The sequence below is a fragment of the Aquarana catesbeiana genome, linkage group LG03 (assembly GCF_042186555.1).
Source record: "Aquarana catesbeiana isolate 2022-GZ linkage group LG03, ASM4218655v1, whole genome shotgun sequence".
Lineage (NCBI taxonomy): Eukaryota > Metazoa > Chordata > Amphibia > Anura > Ranidae > Aquarana > Aquarana catesbeiana.
Genome location: NC_133326.1, coordinates 458,877,122 through 458,892,166, shown reverse-complemented (window position 1 = coordinate 458,892,166; position 15,045 = coordinate 458,877,122). Strand labels below are relative to the sequence as shown.

The 15,045-nt window shown below is 42.3% G+C and overlaps 3 pseudogenes; all 3 read right to left on the bottom strand.

The window, feature by feature from the left end:
* Window positions 1–1,323: 1,323 nt before the first annotated feature.
* Window positions 1,324–1,442, bottom strand: LOC141135069 (5S ribosomal RNA; annotated as a pseudogene).
* Window positions 1,443–2,377: 935 nt separating this feature from the next.
* LOC141135141 (5S ribosomal RNA) lies at window positions 2,378–2,496 on the bottom strand (annotated as a pseudogene).
* Window positions 2,497–2,993: 497 nt separating this feature from the next.
* On the bottom strand, window positions 2,994–3,112 carry LOC141135975 (5S ribosomal RNA; annotated as a pseudogene).
* Window positions 3,113–15,045: the final 11,933 nt, after the last annotated feature.

The window sequence follows — 15,045 nt, the reverse complement described above, 5'->3', positions numbered from 1 at the left end:
ATATATATTTTATGCACTGCAGATCACTGAATAATCTGCCTGCCTGAAAGTGTATGTGAATACGTACACCAGGAATGGCCTGCAGTCAGATCTAGCTACACAGGATACAGTGTGTGTGTGTGTGTATATATATATATATATATATATATATATATATATATACTAAATACACTGCAGCTAACTGAATCAACTGCCTGCCTGAAATAGATTAGAAGCAGTATGCTTGGCCAATCATCAGCCAGTAATGTATACAAAAAAAGGCTGCGCTGCCACTTAAAAGTGAATACAAAAATAAATCACCTTGATAACTACAGGTTGTGTACCCATATACCATAAATAAAACAGTGAAAGAAGTAAAAATTAAAATTAAAAAGTCATCATAAGTCAAATATAATAAAACTAAAAAACTGAACATGAGCAGTCCAATTTAAAGCTGAATGGAGCAAGCAAAGTTCATAGAATAAAAAGTTCATTGATGGGAAAGTCTATTGAAGGGGGAATATAACAGTCATCCAAGCGGTGTGAGACATGCGATTTTTTCACCCTGAGGAGTGTGATGACAGGAAAGTTCCTCCACCTCAAAACAAACTGCCCCTTACCGGATCGAATGATCTCTTGTTAGGGAGATCGTGTAAATGTGTGGCTGTCTCCCCCAGCCCAGGGTCTCTGCTGGGATTGGATCCCAAAAGTATCACCTCTCAGGGGGCCCTCTAGATGGTAAAGAAACGCTCGTTCCCCATGGAAAAATATATAAGAGAAACCTCCATAGCGTAATGGAGGCTCCAGACTGCTGCCCGTTGCTTCCGGGATCAGCGATGGATGGTGGTGACGTCAGCAGGGGAGGGGAGGAGCGGTGTGCTGGTCACCTTGGGAAACAATTAAAAAAATAGGTCAACTCCAATAAAAAAAAAAAAAAGAAAAAAGAAGCCTACTACTGCACCTGGTATTCCCAGGTGGTCTCCCATCCAGGTACTATCCAGGCCAGACCCTGCTTAGCCTCCAAGATCAGACAAGATAAAGTGATGTGGCCATAGGCAATCTCTTTTGGCACCCTCAACCCACTTGAGAAATGCCAAGATGGTCACCCTGGGTAAAAAGAAAAATAACAGGTCAACTCCAAAAAATTAGAAGCCAATGGCAACTGGTATTTCCAGGCGGTCTCCCATCCAGGACTGACTCTACTTAGCCTCAAAGATCAGACAAGATTGGGCTCTTTCAAGGTGACGTGGCCATAGGCAACTGCCTTTGGCACCATCAACTCTCTTGAGAAACGCCAAGATGGTCACCTTTGGAAACAAGGAAAAAATAGGTCAACTCAAAAAAAGCTTACGGCACCTGGTATTCCCAGGCGGACTCCCTTCCAGGTACTAAAGAAGCCCAACCCTGCTTAGCCTCCGAGATCAGACAAGATTGGGCGCTTTCAGGGTGAGGTGGCCATAGGCACCTCCTTTGGCACCCTCAAGCCTCTTGAAAAACGCCAAGATGGTCACCTTGGGAAACAAGAAAAAAAATAGGTCAATTCCAAAAAAAAAAAGAAGCCTAAGGCACTTGATATTCCAAGGCGGCCTCCCATCCATGTGCTAAAAAGGTCCAACCCTGTTTAGTCTCTGAGATCCAACAAGATCGGGTGCTTTCAGGGTGATGTGACTGTAGGCAATCTGCTTGTGCACCCTCAACCCTCTTGACAAACGCCAAGATGCTCACCTTGGGAAACAAGAAAAAAAATAGGTCTACTCCAAAAAAATAAAAAGAAGCCTATGGCACCTGGTATTCCCAGGAGGTCTGCCATCCAGGTACTAACCAGGCCCCTACCCTGCTTAGCCTATGAGATCGGGTGATTTCAGGGGATGTGGTCGTAGGCAATCTCCTTTTGGCACCCTCAACCCTTTTGAGAAACGCCAAGATGGTCACCTTGGGAAACAAGAAAAAAAATAGGTCAACTCAAAAAAAAAAAAAGAAGCCTACGGCACCTGGTATTTCCAGACTGTTTCCAATCTAGCCTGGATGCTGCCTAGCCTCTGAGATCAGATGAGAACAGACAATTTCAGGTTGATGTAGCCGTAGGCAATCTCCTTTGCCACCCTCAACCCTCTTGAGAAATGCCAAGATGGTCACCTTGGGAAACAAGAAAAAAAATAGGTCAACTCCAAAAAAAAAGAAGCCTACAGCACCTGGTGTTCCCAGGAGGTCTCCCATCCAGGTACTAACCAGGCCTGTCCCTGCTAAGCCTCCGAGGTCAGATGCTTCTAGGGTGATATGGCCGTAGCCAATCATATTTGACACACTCAACCCTCTTGAGAAATGCCAAGATGGTCACCTTGGGAAAAAAGAAAAAAATAGGTCAACTCCAAAAAAAAAAAAAAGAAAAAAAAAAAGAAGCCTATAACACCTGGTATTTCCAGGCGGTCTCCCATCCAGGAACTAACCAGGCCCAACCTTGCTTAGCCTGCAAGAGCAGATGAAGTAGGGTGCTTTCAGGGTGATGTGGCCATAGTCATCCTCCTTTGGCACCCTCAACCCTCTTGAGAAACGCCAAAATGGTCACCTTGGGAAACAAGAAAAAAAATAGGTCAACTCAAAGAAAAAAAAGAAGCCTACTGCACCTTGTATTCCCAGGCGGTCTCCCATCCAGGCCTGACCCTGCTTAGCCTCCGAGATCATGCGATTTCAGGGTGATGTGGCTGTAGGCAATCTCCTTTGGCACCCTCAATCCTCTTGAGAAACGCCAAGATTGTCACCTTCGGAAACAATTAAAAACATAGGTCAACTCCAAAAAAATAAAACGAAGGCAACAGCACCTGGAATTCCCAGGAGGTCGCCCATCCAAGTACTAAACAGGCCGGTCCCTGCTTAGCTTCTTGAAGTCAGATGCTTTCAGGGTGATGTGGCCGTAGGCAATCTCCTTCGGCACTCTCAACCCTCTTGAGAAACGCCAAGATGGTCACCTTGGGAAAAAAGAAAAAAAATAGGTCAACTCAAAGAAAAAAAAAAGAAGCCTACAGCACCTGGTATTCCCAGGTGGTCTCCCATCCAGGAACTAAGTAGGCCTGACCCTGATTAGCCTCCGAGATCAGACGAGATCGGGCGATTTCAAGGTGATGTTGCCATAGGCAATCTCCTTTGGCACCCTCAACCCTCTTGAAAATCACTGAGCTTGTCACCTTGGGAAACAAGAAAAAAAAAATAGGTCAACTCCAAAAAAATATGAAGCCTACGGCACCTGGTATTACTAGGCGGTCTCCCATCTAGGTACTAACCAGGCCCGACCCTGCTTAACCTTATGAGATCGAGCGCTGTCAGGGTGATATGGCCGTAGTACCATAAAGAAAAATACTGCGCTATCCCTTTAAGTGAAAATATTCCACATACATGTTCAGAGAAAAAACAAAGCAAAAAAAAGGAACAAAATTTTAACCACAAAATGCTGCTGCAACCTTAAATGCGAGACAACCCCCACCTTACTAACTGTACAAATAATAGGCTGCGCTGCTAATAAATAAACGTGATCACGATGAGTACAACCAACTAGGTGTTGATTAAACATAAGTAAAATAATTGTGATAATTAAACGTGAGCAAAATAGTAAAAAATATTCAATACCTGAAAGATATAAATCACATGCATGAAGGTGAATAAGAGTACAGTGATCACAACAATTGAGTCCGTATAATCAAAAAATAAAGGTCCCTATGGGTGCAGAAACTTGATGGATAGAGGGAGAAAGACACCCTTTCTTCAAGTGATGGATAACATGCAGGAAAAAACTGTCACTCTAAGAAGCGTGGTGTTGTATGGAATTCCTCCACCTCAAGTAAATGAGCCCCTTACCAGATCCAAAGATCTCCTGTCAAGGAGATCAAACACGCAAGTGGCTGTGTCCCGGAGCCACTGGGTCTCTGTCAGGATATGTGTCACAAGCCACCTCTCCAGGAAATCAGCCTAATGATGATGTTACCGAAAATGTGCAGTGTATGTTCGCCTCTAAAATCACAAATGCGCCGGCCGGCTTCAGTTGCTGCCCGTTCCTTCCGGGTACAGCGTGGTGTGGTGGTGACGTCAGCACGCCGCTCCTCCCTACACCGTTTCGACAAATCTGTCGTCTTCCTGGGGTACGGGCGGCGTGCTGACACACCACCTATATGAGAACTCAAAGACAAGGGAACGCCCCCCTCTGAGATCAGGGCGTCCGAGGCCATTGCCGCCATCTTTAAATAGGGCAATCGGGACCTGTGTATTATTACTGAGAGTGTAATCACAGTCAGGGCAGAGGAGAAAAGACCAAATAAGCCTATACACTCTATTGTTGCCCATAGCGTATAAGCCACAATGATACCCTGAATACCAAAGGAACTCTAAGATTCAGACCGGATTATACCACATCTGAAAGTAATGAATCATGTAAAGCATAAAAAATGAAAAATTAATAAAAAAAGTTTTAAGAAGAAAATATCAGATCATCAGCATATAAGGGTGCCCTAGTGGCCTAATGCTGTCATTGACTAAGCTAGAAATTAGTAATTTAACCCTTAAAAGCCTTGATGACCTAATGGTATTAATGTAGCCTCCGGCCAGAAAAAACTAGTGATTTAACCCTTAAGGTTCAAAAACTACTAGCATAGAGTGACCCATTTGATCATAGTGAAAAACACCATAGGCAAGGAGGTCACACCATCCCTGTCAATATTAACTATATGCTGCTGTCTATCCGTGTGGGAATGCAACATGAGATTCAAGAAGAAATTGATATTAGGATACCGTATGGAACCCAAATACGAATAGATATAAAAAATAATATTTTATACAAATGAATCTCAATTATACTTAAAAATTCATTATCGAAGGATAAAAAATTGTCAAAAAAGAGGGAATTCCCTTTAAAGGTAAAAAGCGTCACTTACTCAAATCTAGATAGCATACAAAGGGGTATTAGTTATCCTATGCTATCCAAAACCAGTGCTGATGAATTGATAAGGTGGTCATAATTTTTACAAATAATGCCTCATTGCGAAAGCCCAAAAACGAATTATTGGACCTTTTTGACTATTGAATGGACCAAACTTCTTGATGAAGTATAGCCCAAGTATCTTACTCCCTCGTGACCAAGAATGTTTTTTTCCTATAAGGATATCAGGAATATCCAATCTATGTGTCAACTGTGTCACAGACTAGAATTAACTCAAAAAAAAAAAACTCAAAAATTGCATGGAAGAGGGGGGTTAAGGGGGTTTATCCATACTTTATTCACCCACCTCCGGACACCATGATCTCAGACCAAGGCCACAAAATAACATATTTAACCATTATCAATGAAAGCGTTCACATCGGTATCAATATTCAAACCATGGGGGGTGTAACACTGGACGCGATGGATCCAAGTCATTTCCAATCTGGATAATTCTCTGACCAAGGATCCACCCCTCCAGTGAGCACTATACCTGTCTATCCCCAAAAATAAAGTGTTGGCAGGGTTCCTATTGTGATGTAACGCATAATGTTTTGATACCGAATGGTATTGATATCCGTTCTTAATATTAGTGATATGCTCTCCTAAGCGGACCTGCATGGGGCGTTTGGTGCGGCCTATATACTGCAACCCACAAGGGCATTGCAATAAATACACCACCCCTTTAGTGCTACATGTGACAAAAGGCTCAATTTTATGGACCCTAGAAGTGCTGAAGGATACGAAAGACTCTGTTTTCCTCTGTTTACTCTTATTAAGTGAACATATCTGGCACCTTCGACATTGATGTTAGCCAGATAGATTCTGGAAAAAGGATATCTTTTGAGTGGGCGGGTCAACTACATTAGGGGCAATTTTGTCCCGTAACGAAGGGACCCCCCTAAAGACAATTTGTGGTTTGATGGGCAAAATTGTCTTGATGACCCTATCATTTTCTAAGAGGTGCCAGTGTTTTCGCAAGATCCTTGTGATCTGATAATGTTGAGTGGAAAAGCCCGTGATGAACGGTAATGATGGTCCCCCTAAGTTGTCTCTGGGGGCCTCATTCAGCAGGGAGGCTCTATCAATGGTTTCCACTTGTTGCTTGGTTTTGACTAGGAGTTCCTTATCGTATCCTTTTTCTTCCAATCGTTTGGATATGATATCAGCCTGTGTCCTGTAGTCTCTGATGTCAGTGCAATTGCGCCTCATTCTAGTGAACTGGCTCTTCGGAATGGATTTAAGCCACTGATCATGGTGGCAACTCCCAATGGGAATGAAAGAGTTCCGATCCGTTTTCTTAAAAAAAGAAGTTGTTGTAAACATATCACCTTCCTTAGAGATAGTAAGATCAAGAAAGTTGATCCTCTCATAGCTGTTTTCATGGACAAACCTTATCCCCCTGTTGTTGTCATTAATTACAGAGAAGAAGTTCTCAAGCTGGGAGATGGACTAATCCCATAGGAGGAGGACATCATCTATATACCTGGCCCAAAACTTGAGGTGAGAACTCCGGTCTGTATAGATGACGTCCTCCTCCCACTTGGCCATAAATAGGTTGGCCAAACTGGGGGCATACTTTGCCCCCATGGCCACGCCACGTTGTTGGCGATAAAACTGATGACTAAACCAAAAATAATTATGGCCAGCTGCGTATTCAAGTAATTCCACAATGTATGCCTGTTGTTGTTCATGTAGGGTGGAAAGTTTCTTCAGATAGTATTCCACCGCTGCCACTCCCAAATGGTGAGGGATGATGGTGTATAGGGATGTGACATCCGCAGTCACCAATAATGTCTGATCATTGGACCTCTGTTCAGATTGTAAATTGATTATGTGTCGAGTATCTTTCACATATGAGGGCATCTTATGCACCAATGGTTGAAGGAAGTGATCTATATACTTGCCCACCCGGGATGTGATGGAATCAATCCCACTGACAATGAGACGTCCCGGGGGGCAAGTCAAGCTTTTATGAATCTTGGGTAGGCAATACAAAATGGGAATTCGCGGGGCTTTCGGAATGAGAAAAAGTTTTTCCTTCTCATTTAAAATGCCCAATCTGAAACCTTTATCGACTAAAGGTATTAATGCCTTCTTATAATCCCGAGTAGGGTTGCCTGGTAATCGGACATAAGTATCCTGATCCCCTAGGATATTCTGTATTTCCAAAAGGTATGCATCTCTGTCTAAAATGACAATACCCCCGCCTTTATCTGCTGGGCGGATCACTATGTTTTTTCTATTACAAAGCGAATCCAACCCTTCCTCAAGGGTCTTATCCATACGTGGGTTCGGATTTCTTATAAGTTCCAAGTCCCGTATGAGAACGTCCCTAAATACCCTCAATGAAGGAGCCAGAGTTCCAGGGGGGTTGAACGTTGAAGCGTTAGATAACCCTGAATGTTGGATTTGTTGCTGTTCAATTGTAGTATGGATTGTTTGATTGATCGCAAAGTGCCGTTTGATATTTATCCTGCGAACAAATCTATGTATGTCCATGTAAGTTTGAAATTTATTTAACTTCTTAGGAGGTGCGAATTTCAAACCCTTACTTAACAAAGAAGTCTCAGCGACAGTAAGGGTTTGAGAACTTAGATTGAAGATTCCATCACTATTTACTTCTTTGATTTTTTTTGACTGTGCTCTCCTCCCCCCTCTGGTTCCTCTTTGTTTTCCACCGGCCTTTTGACCCCTTGATTTGGCCTGGGAAAACCCCAATTTTGTTGTGAATGGTTTGCCCCTTTCAAGTTGTTAGAATGTTCACCGGAGGGACCTGGTCTCACGAGTTCGTAATCACGACTGTGAATTGTCAGATCTCTGTTCAGTAGGGCCTTCCCTATCACTCAAGGGAAAAAAACGATTCTGGGTATCGATTCTATAGTCATAGCCTTAATCATTATCCCTTTCAGAGTATGTACGGTCCCTATGACAATATTCATAATCATAATGCCTGATAGGGCCGTAATCATAATATGGCATTCTATCGGTTTCCTTTCTAGGGTACTGATGTTCTCTTCCCTGATCACGGAAGGAGCCCCTATAATGTGGAGAGCCATATTCATAATGGCCGTTCCTTCTTGGTGGTAGAGGGGTATTATCCCCTATGGGTTTCTTGGGATGTCCTCCTCTAGACATACCCATCCTCCTTTGTGGGGATTGGTAGGAGACCCTCCTCCCTTTTTTATCACTCCTGATATTATTTAATTGTTTTTTTGAAGTCTGTTGGGTTTGATACATTTTAGGCAATTGTTGTGACGTTATGGGAGTTGCATCTGGGCGTGCCTCTCCCTGGGTAATGGCCTCCATACGGGGGTCAGAATGGGCCGTTTGTTCAGCCACCATTTTTTTCTGCCACTCAAAAACCAGGCTAGCTTGATAGTCATCATAATCCCTATTATATTTTTTGCGTTTTTTGATTTTTTGTTCCCTCTCCTCTTTATCAAGGGTTTTTATCAGGGAACTGGTCCTTTCTTTGTATTCTTCACCGTCTTTATAGGGAAGGAGATTGTCTTTGAGGGTCTTGATTTCCAAATCCAATCTCGTGAGCTTATCCTTTTTGCGAGTTACCAAGAACTGGAGGAAATCAATGCCAGCACTGTTAAAATACCGGAACCATTCCACAAGTTCTGTCTCTCCTTTCTGTGGGCAGACCTCCCACCTCAAGCTCCTAGGGACCATTTTTAAACGGATATAGGTTTCTAAGAACGCTATATCCCACTGTGTATGGATTTCCGAGACCATAAGATTTCTAGTCTCATGAAGAGGCCTCCCAGATCCCTATCCCCATCCTTATAGGTTTCGAAGACCCCATCTGTATTAACTGTCTTCGATGCCCTATAATCAAAGATATCCATGTTTATATAAGCTAATCTCCTCCACCAAGAAAATCAAAAGTACTAATATTAAGAGTATATTATTTTTTTGGAAGGTTGATATATGGACAATTCTTTGACCAAATAAATTGGAAAAGAAATTAAGTGCAAAAAGCAGTGTATCAGGTTTAGACGTGATACACAATGCAAGTGATAATAAGTGACATTAATGTCATAATATACCAATGTGAATAAGTGAGCGCTCTTGAATAATGCGTTCAGGGATTGCTGCTGTAAGTGTGTGTCTCAATAAACAACTGTATAACCATAAAGAAAAATACTGCGCTATCCCTTTAAGTGAAAATATTCCACATACATGTTCAGTGAAAAAACAAAGTAAAAAAAAGGAACAAAATTTTAACCACAAAATGCTGCTGCAACCTTAAATGCGAGACAACCCCCACCTTACTAACTGTACAAATAATAGGCTGCGCTGCTAATAAATGAACGTGATCACGATGAGTACAACCAACTAGGTGTTGATGAAACATAAGTTGACACATAGATTGGATATTCCTGATATCCTTATAGGAAATAAAACATTCTTGGTCACGAGGGAGTAAGATACTTGGGCTATACTTCATCAAGAAGTTTGGTCCATTCAATAGTCAAAAAGGTCCAATAATTTGTTTTTGGGCTTTCGCAATGAGGCATTATTTGTAAAAATTATGACCACCTTATCAATTCATCAGCACTGGTTTTGGATAGCATAGGATAACTAATACCCCTTTGTATGCTATCTAGATTTGAGTAAGTGACGCTTTTTACCTTTAAAGGGAATTCCCTCTTTTTTGACAATTTTTTATCCTTCGATAATGAATTTTTAAGTATAATTGAGATTCATTTGTATAAAATATTATTTTTTATATCTATATTTGGGTTCCATACGGTATCCTAATATCAATTTCTTCTTGAATCTCATGTTGCATTCCCACACGGATAGACAGCAGCATATAGTTAATATTGACAGGGATGGTGTGACCTCCTTGCCTATGGTGTTTTTCACTATGATCAAATGGGTCACTCTATGCTAGTAGTTTTTGAACCTTAAGGGTTAAATCACTAGTTTTTTCTGTCCGGAGGCTACATTAATACCATTAGGTTATCAAGGCTTTTAAGGGTTAAATTACTAATTTCTAGCTTAGTCAATGACAGCATTAGGCCACTAGGGCACCCTTATATGCTGATGATCTGATATTTTCTTCTTAAAACTTTTTTTATTAATTTTTCATTTTTTATGCTTTACATGATTCATTACTTTCAGATGTGGTATAATCCGGTCTGAATCTTAGAGTTCCTTTGGTATTCAGGGTATCATTGTGGCTTATACGCTATGGGCAACAATAGAGTGTATAGGCTTATTTGGTCTTTTCTCCTCTGCCCTGACTGTGATTACACTCTCAGTAATAATACACAGGTCCCGATTGCCCTATTTAAAGATGGCGGCGATGGCCTCGGACGCCCTGATCTCAGAGGGGGGCGTTCCCTTGTCTTTGAGTTCTCATATAGGTGGTGTGTCAGCACGCCGCCCGTACCCCAGGAAGACGACAGATTTGTCGAAACGGCGTAGGGAGGAGCGGCGTGCTGACGTCACCACCACACCACGCTGTACCCGGAAGGAACGGGCAGCAACTGAAGCCGGCCGGCGCATTTGTGATTTTAGAGGCGAACATACACTGCACATTTTCGGTAACATCATCATTAGGCTGATTTCCCGGAGAGGTTGCTTGTGACACATATCCTGACAGAGACCCAGTGGCTGGGGGACACAGCCACTTGCGTGTTTGATCTCCTTGACAGGAGATCTTTGGATCTGGTAAGGGGCTCATTTACTTGAGGTGGAGGAATTCCATACAACACCACGCTTCTTAGAGTGACAGTTTTTTCCTGCATTTTATCCATCACTTTAAGAAAGAGTGTCTTTCTCCCTCTATCCATCAAGTTTCTGCACCCATAGGGACCTTTATTTTTTGATTATACGGACTCAATTGTTGTGATCACTGTACTCTTATTCACCTTCATGCATGTGATTTATATCTTTCAGGTATTGAATATTTTTTACTATTTTGCTCACGTTTAATTATCACAATTATTTTACTTATGTTTAATCAACACCTAGTTGGTTGTACTCATCGTGATCACGTTCATTTATTAGCAGCGCAGCCTATTATTTGTACAGTTGATATGGCCGTAGGCAATCTCCTGTGGCACCCTCAACCCTTTTGAGAAATGCCAAGATGGTCACCTTGGAAAACAAGAAAAAAAATAGGTCAACTCCAAAAAAAATAAAATGAAGCCTACAGCACCTGGTATTCCCAGTAAGTCTCCCATCCAGGTACTAACCAGGCCAAACCCTGCTTAGCCTTTGAGATCAGACTCTTTCAAGTTGATGTGGCCATAGGCAATATCCTTTGGCCCTCTCAACCCTCTTGAGAAATTAAAAAAAAACGAAGCCTACGGCACCTGGTATGCCCAAGCGGTCTCCCATCGAGGCCCGACCCTGCTTAGCCTCCGATGTCAGACAAGATTGGGAGCTTTCAGGGTCATGTGGCCGTAGGCAATCTCTTTTGGCATCCTCAACCCTCTTGAGTAGGCATGAGCCGAACACCCCCTGGTTTGGTTCGCATCCAGAACATGCAAACAGACTGAAAGTTTGCACGAACATTCGAACACCGTTAAAGTCTATGGGACTCGAACGTGAGAAATCAAAAGTGTGAATTTTAAAGGCTAATGTCCAAGTTATTGTCCTAAAAAGGGTTTTGGGACCCAGGTCCTGCCCCAGGGGACATGTATCAATGCAAAAGAAAGTTTTAAAAACGGACATTTTTTCGGGAACAGTGATTTTAATGATGCTTAAAGTGAAAAAATAAAAGTGAAATATTCCTTTAAATATCGTACCTGGGGGGTGTCTATAATATGCCTGTAAATCGGTGCATGTTTCTTGTGTTTAGAACAGTCCCTGCACAAAAGCCATTTCTAAAGTCTTTCAAAACTGTTTGCGGCTGTAATGTAATGTCAGGTCCCGGCAGTTAGTGTCTTTGTTGGATGGATGAAGTGGTCTTCAAACACTTAGGGCTGCACTCAAAGAGGGAAGCAATCTCTAATAGAAAACAAATAAGAAAAAAAGCGCCTCTATTAGCCCCTCTTTGAGTGCAGCCCTAAGTGTTTGAAGACCACTTCATCCATCCAACAAAGACACTAACTGCCGGGTCCTGACATTCTGAGCGCCCTTGACATACGTTTTATCTGCAGTCAGATATAGGCTTGGCTAGACTAGAATGCAGTGGATATATATATGTAGGAGACTGTATATATATTTTTTGCACTGCAGATCACTGAATCACTTGCCTGCCTGAAAGTGTATTTGAAAACGTACACTAGCAATGCCCTGCAGTCAGATATAGGCTTGGCTAGACTAGAATGCAGTGGATATATATGTAGGAGACAGTATATATATTTTATATATATACTATATACTATATATATATATATATATATATATATATATATTATGCACTGCAGATCACTGAATAACCTGCCTGGCCTGCTTGCCTGAAAGTGCATTTGAATAAGTACACCAGGAATGGCCTGCAGTCAGATCTAGCTACACAGGATACAGTGTATATATAATATATATATACACACAGTATCGTATCTCACAAAAGTGAGTACACCCCTCACATTCTTGTAAATATTTTATTCTATCTTTTCATGTGACAACACGAAGAAATGACACTTTGCTACAATGTAAAGTAGTGAGTGTACAGCTTGTATAACAGTGTAAATTTGCTGTCCCCTCAAAATAACTCAACACACAGCCATTAATGTCTAAACCGCTGGCAACAAAAGTGAGTGCACCCCTAAAGGAAATTGTCCAAATTGGGCCCAATTAGCCATTTTCCCTCCCCAGTGTCACGTGACTCGTTAGTGTTACAAAATCTCAGGTATGAATGGGGAGCAAGTGTGTTAAATTTGGTGTTATCGCTCTTACTCTCTCATACTGGTCACTGGAAGTTAAACATGGCATCTCATGGCAAAGAACTCTCTTAGGATCTGAAAAAAAAGAATTGTTGCTCTACTTAGAGATGACCTAGGCTATAAGAAGATTGCCAAGACCCTGAAACTGAGCTGCAGCACGGTGGCCAAGGCCATACAGCGGTTTAACAGGGCAGGTTCCACTCAGAACAGGCCTTGCCATGGTCAACCAAAGAAGTTGCGTGCATGTGCTCAGCATCATATCCAGAGGTTGTCTTTGGGAAATAGACGTATGAGTGCTGCCAGCATTGCTGCAGAGGTTGAAGGGGTGGGGGGTCAGCCTGTCAGTGCTCAGACCATACACCGCACACCGCATCAAATTGGTCTGCATGGCTGTCGTCCCAGAAGGAAGCCTCTTCTAAAGATGATGCACAAGAAAGTCCGCAAACATTTTGCTGAAGACAAGCAGGCTAAGGACATGGATTACTAGAACCATGTCCTGTGGTCTGATGAGACCAAGATAAACCTATTTGGTTCAGATGGTGACAAGTGTGTGTGGCAGCAACCAGGTGAGGAGTACAAAGACAAGTGTGTCTTGCCTACAGTCAAGCATGGTGGTGGGAGTGTCATGGTCTGGGGCTGCATGAGTGCTGCCGGCACTGGGGAGCTACAGTTCATTGAGGGAACCATGAATTCCAACATGTACTGTGACATACTGAAGCAGAGCATGATCCCCTCCCTTCAGAGACTGGGCGGCAGGGTAGTATTCCAACATGATAACGACCCCAAACACACCTCCAAGACCACCACTGCCTTGCTAAAGAAGCTGAGGGTAAAGGTGATGGACTGGCCAAGCATGTCTCCAGACCTAAACCTTATTGACCATCTGTGGGGCATCCTCAAATGGAAGGTGGAGGAGCGCAAGGTCTCTAACATCCACCAGCTCCGTGATGTCATCATGGAGGAGTGGAAGAGGACTCCAGTGGCAACCTGTGAAGCTCTGGTGAACTCCATGCCCAGGAGGATTAAGGCAGTGCTGGAAAATAATGGTGGCCACACAAAATATTGACACTTTGGGCCCAATTGGGACATTTTCACTTAGGGGTGTACTCTCTTTTGTTGCCAGCGGTTTAGACATTAATGGCTGTGTGTTGAGTTTTTTTGAGGGGACAGCAAATTTACACTGTTATACATGCTGTACACTCACTACTTTACATTGTAGCAAAGTGTCATTTCTTCAGTGTTGTCACATGAAAAGATAGAATAAAATATTTACAAAAATGTGAGGGGTGTACTCACTTTTGTGAGATACTGTATATACAAAGCCGGGATATATATATATATATATATATATATATATATATATATATATATATATATATATATACAGTGGGGACAGAGAGTATTCAGACCCCCTTAAATTTTTCACTCTTTGTTATATTGCAGCCATTTGCTAAAATCATTTAAGTTCATTTTTTTCCTCATTAATGTACACACAGCACCCCATATTGACAGAAAAACACAGAATTGTTGACATTTTTACAGATTTATTAAAAAAGAAAACTGAGATATCACATGGTCCTAAGTATTCAGACTCTTTGCTCAGTATTTAGTAGAAGCACCCTTTTGATCTAATACAGCCATGGGTCTTTTTGGGAAAGATGCAACAAGTTTTTCACACCTGGATTTGGGGATCCTCTGCCATTTCTCCTTGCAGATCCTCTCCAGTTCTGTCAGGTTGGATGGTAAACGTTGGTGGACAGCCATTTTTAGGTCTCTCCTGAGATGCTCAATTGGGTTTAAGTCAGGGCTCTGGCTGGGCCATTCAAGAACAGTCACAGAGTTGTTGTGATGCCACTCCTTTGTTATTTTAGCTGTGTGCTTAGAGTCATTGTCTTGTTGAAAGGTAAACCTTCGGCCCAGTCTGAGGTCCTGAGCACTCGGGAGAAGGTTTTTGTCCAGAATATCCCTGTACTTGGCTGCATTCATCTTTCCCTTGATTGCAATCAGTCATCCTGTCCCTGCAGCTGAAAAATACCCCCACAGCATGATGCTGCCACCACAATGCTTCACTGTTGGGACTGTATTAGACAGGTGATGAGCAGTGCCTGGTTTTCTCCACACATACTGCTTAGAATTAAGACCAAAAAGTTCTATCTTGGTCTCATCAGACCAGAGAATCTTATTTCTCATCATCTTGGAGTCCTTCAGGTGTTTTTTTAGCAAACTCCATGCGGGCTTTCATGTGTCTTG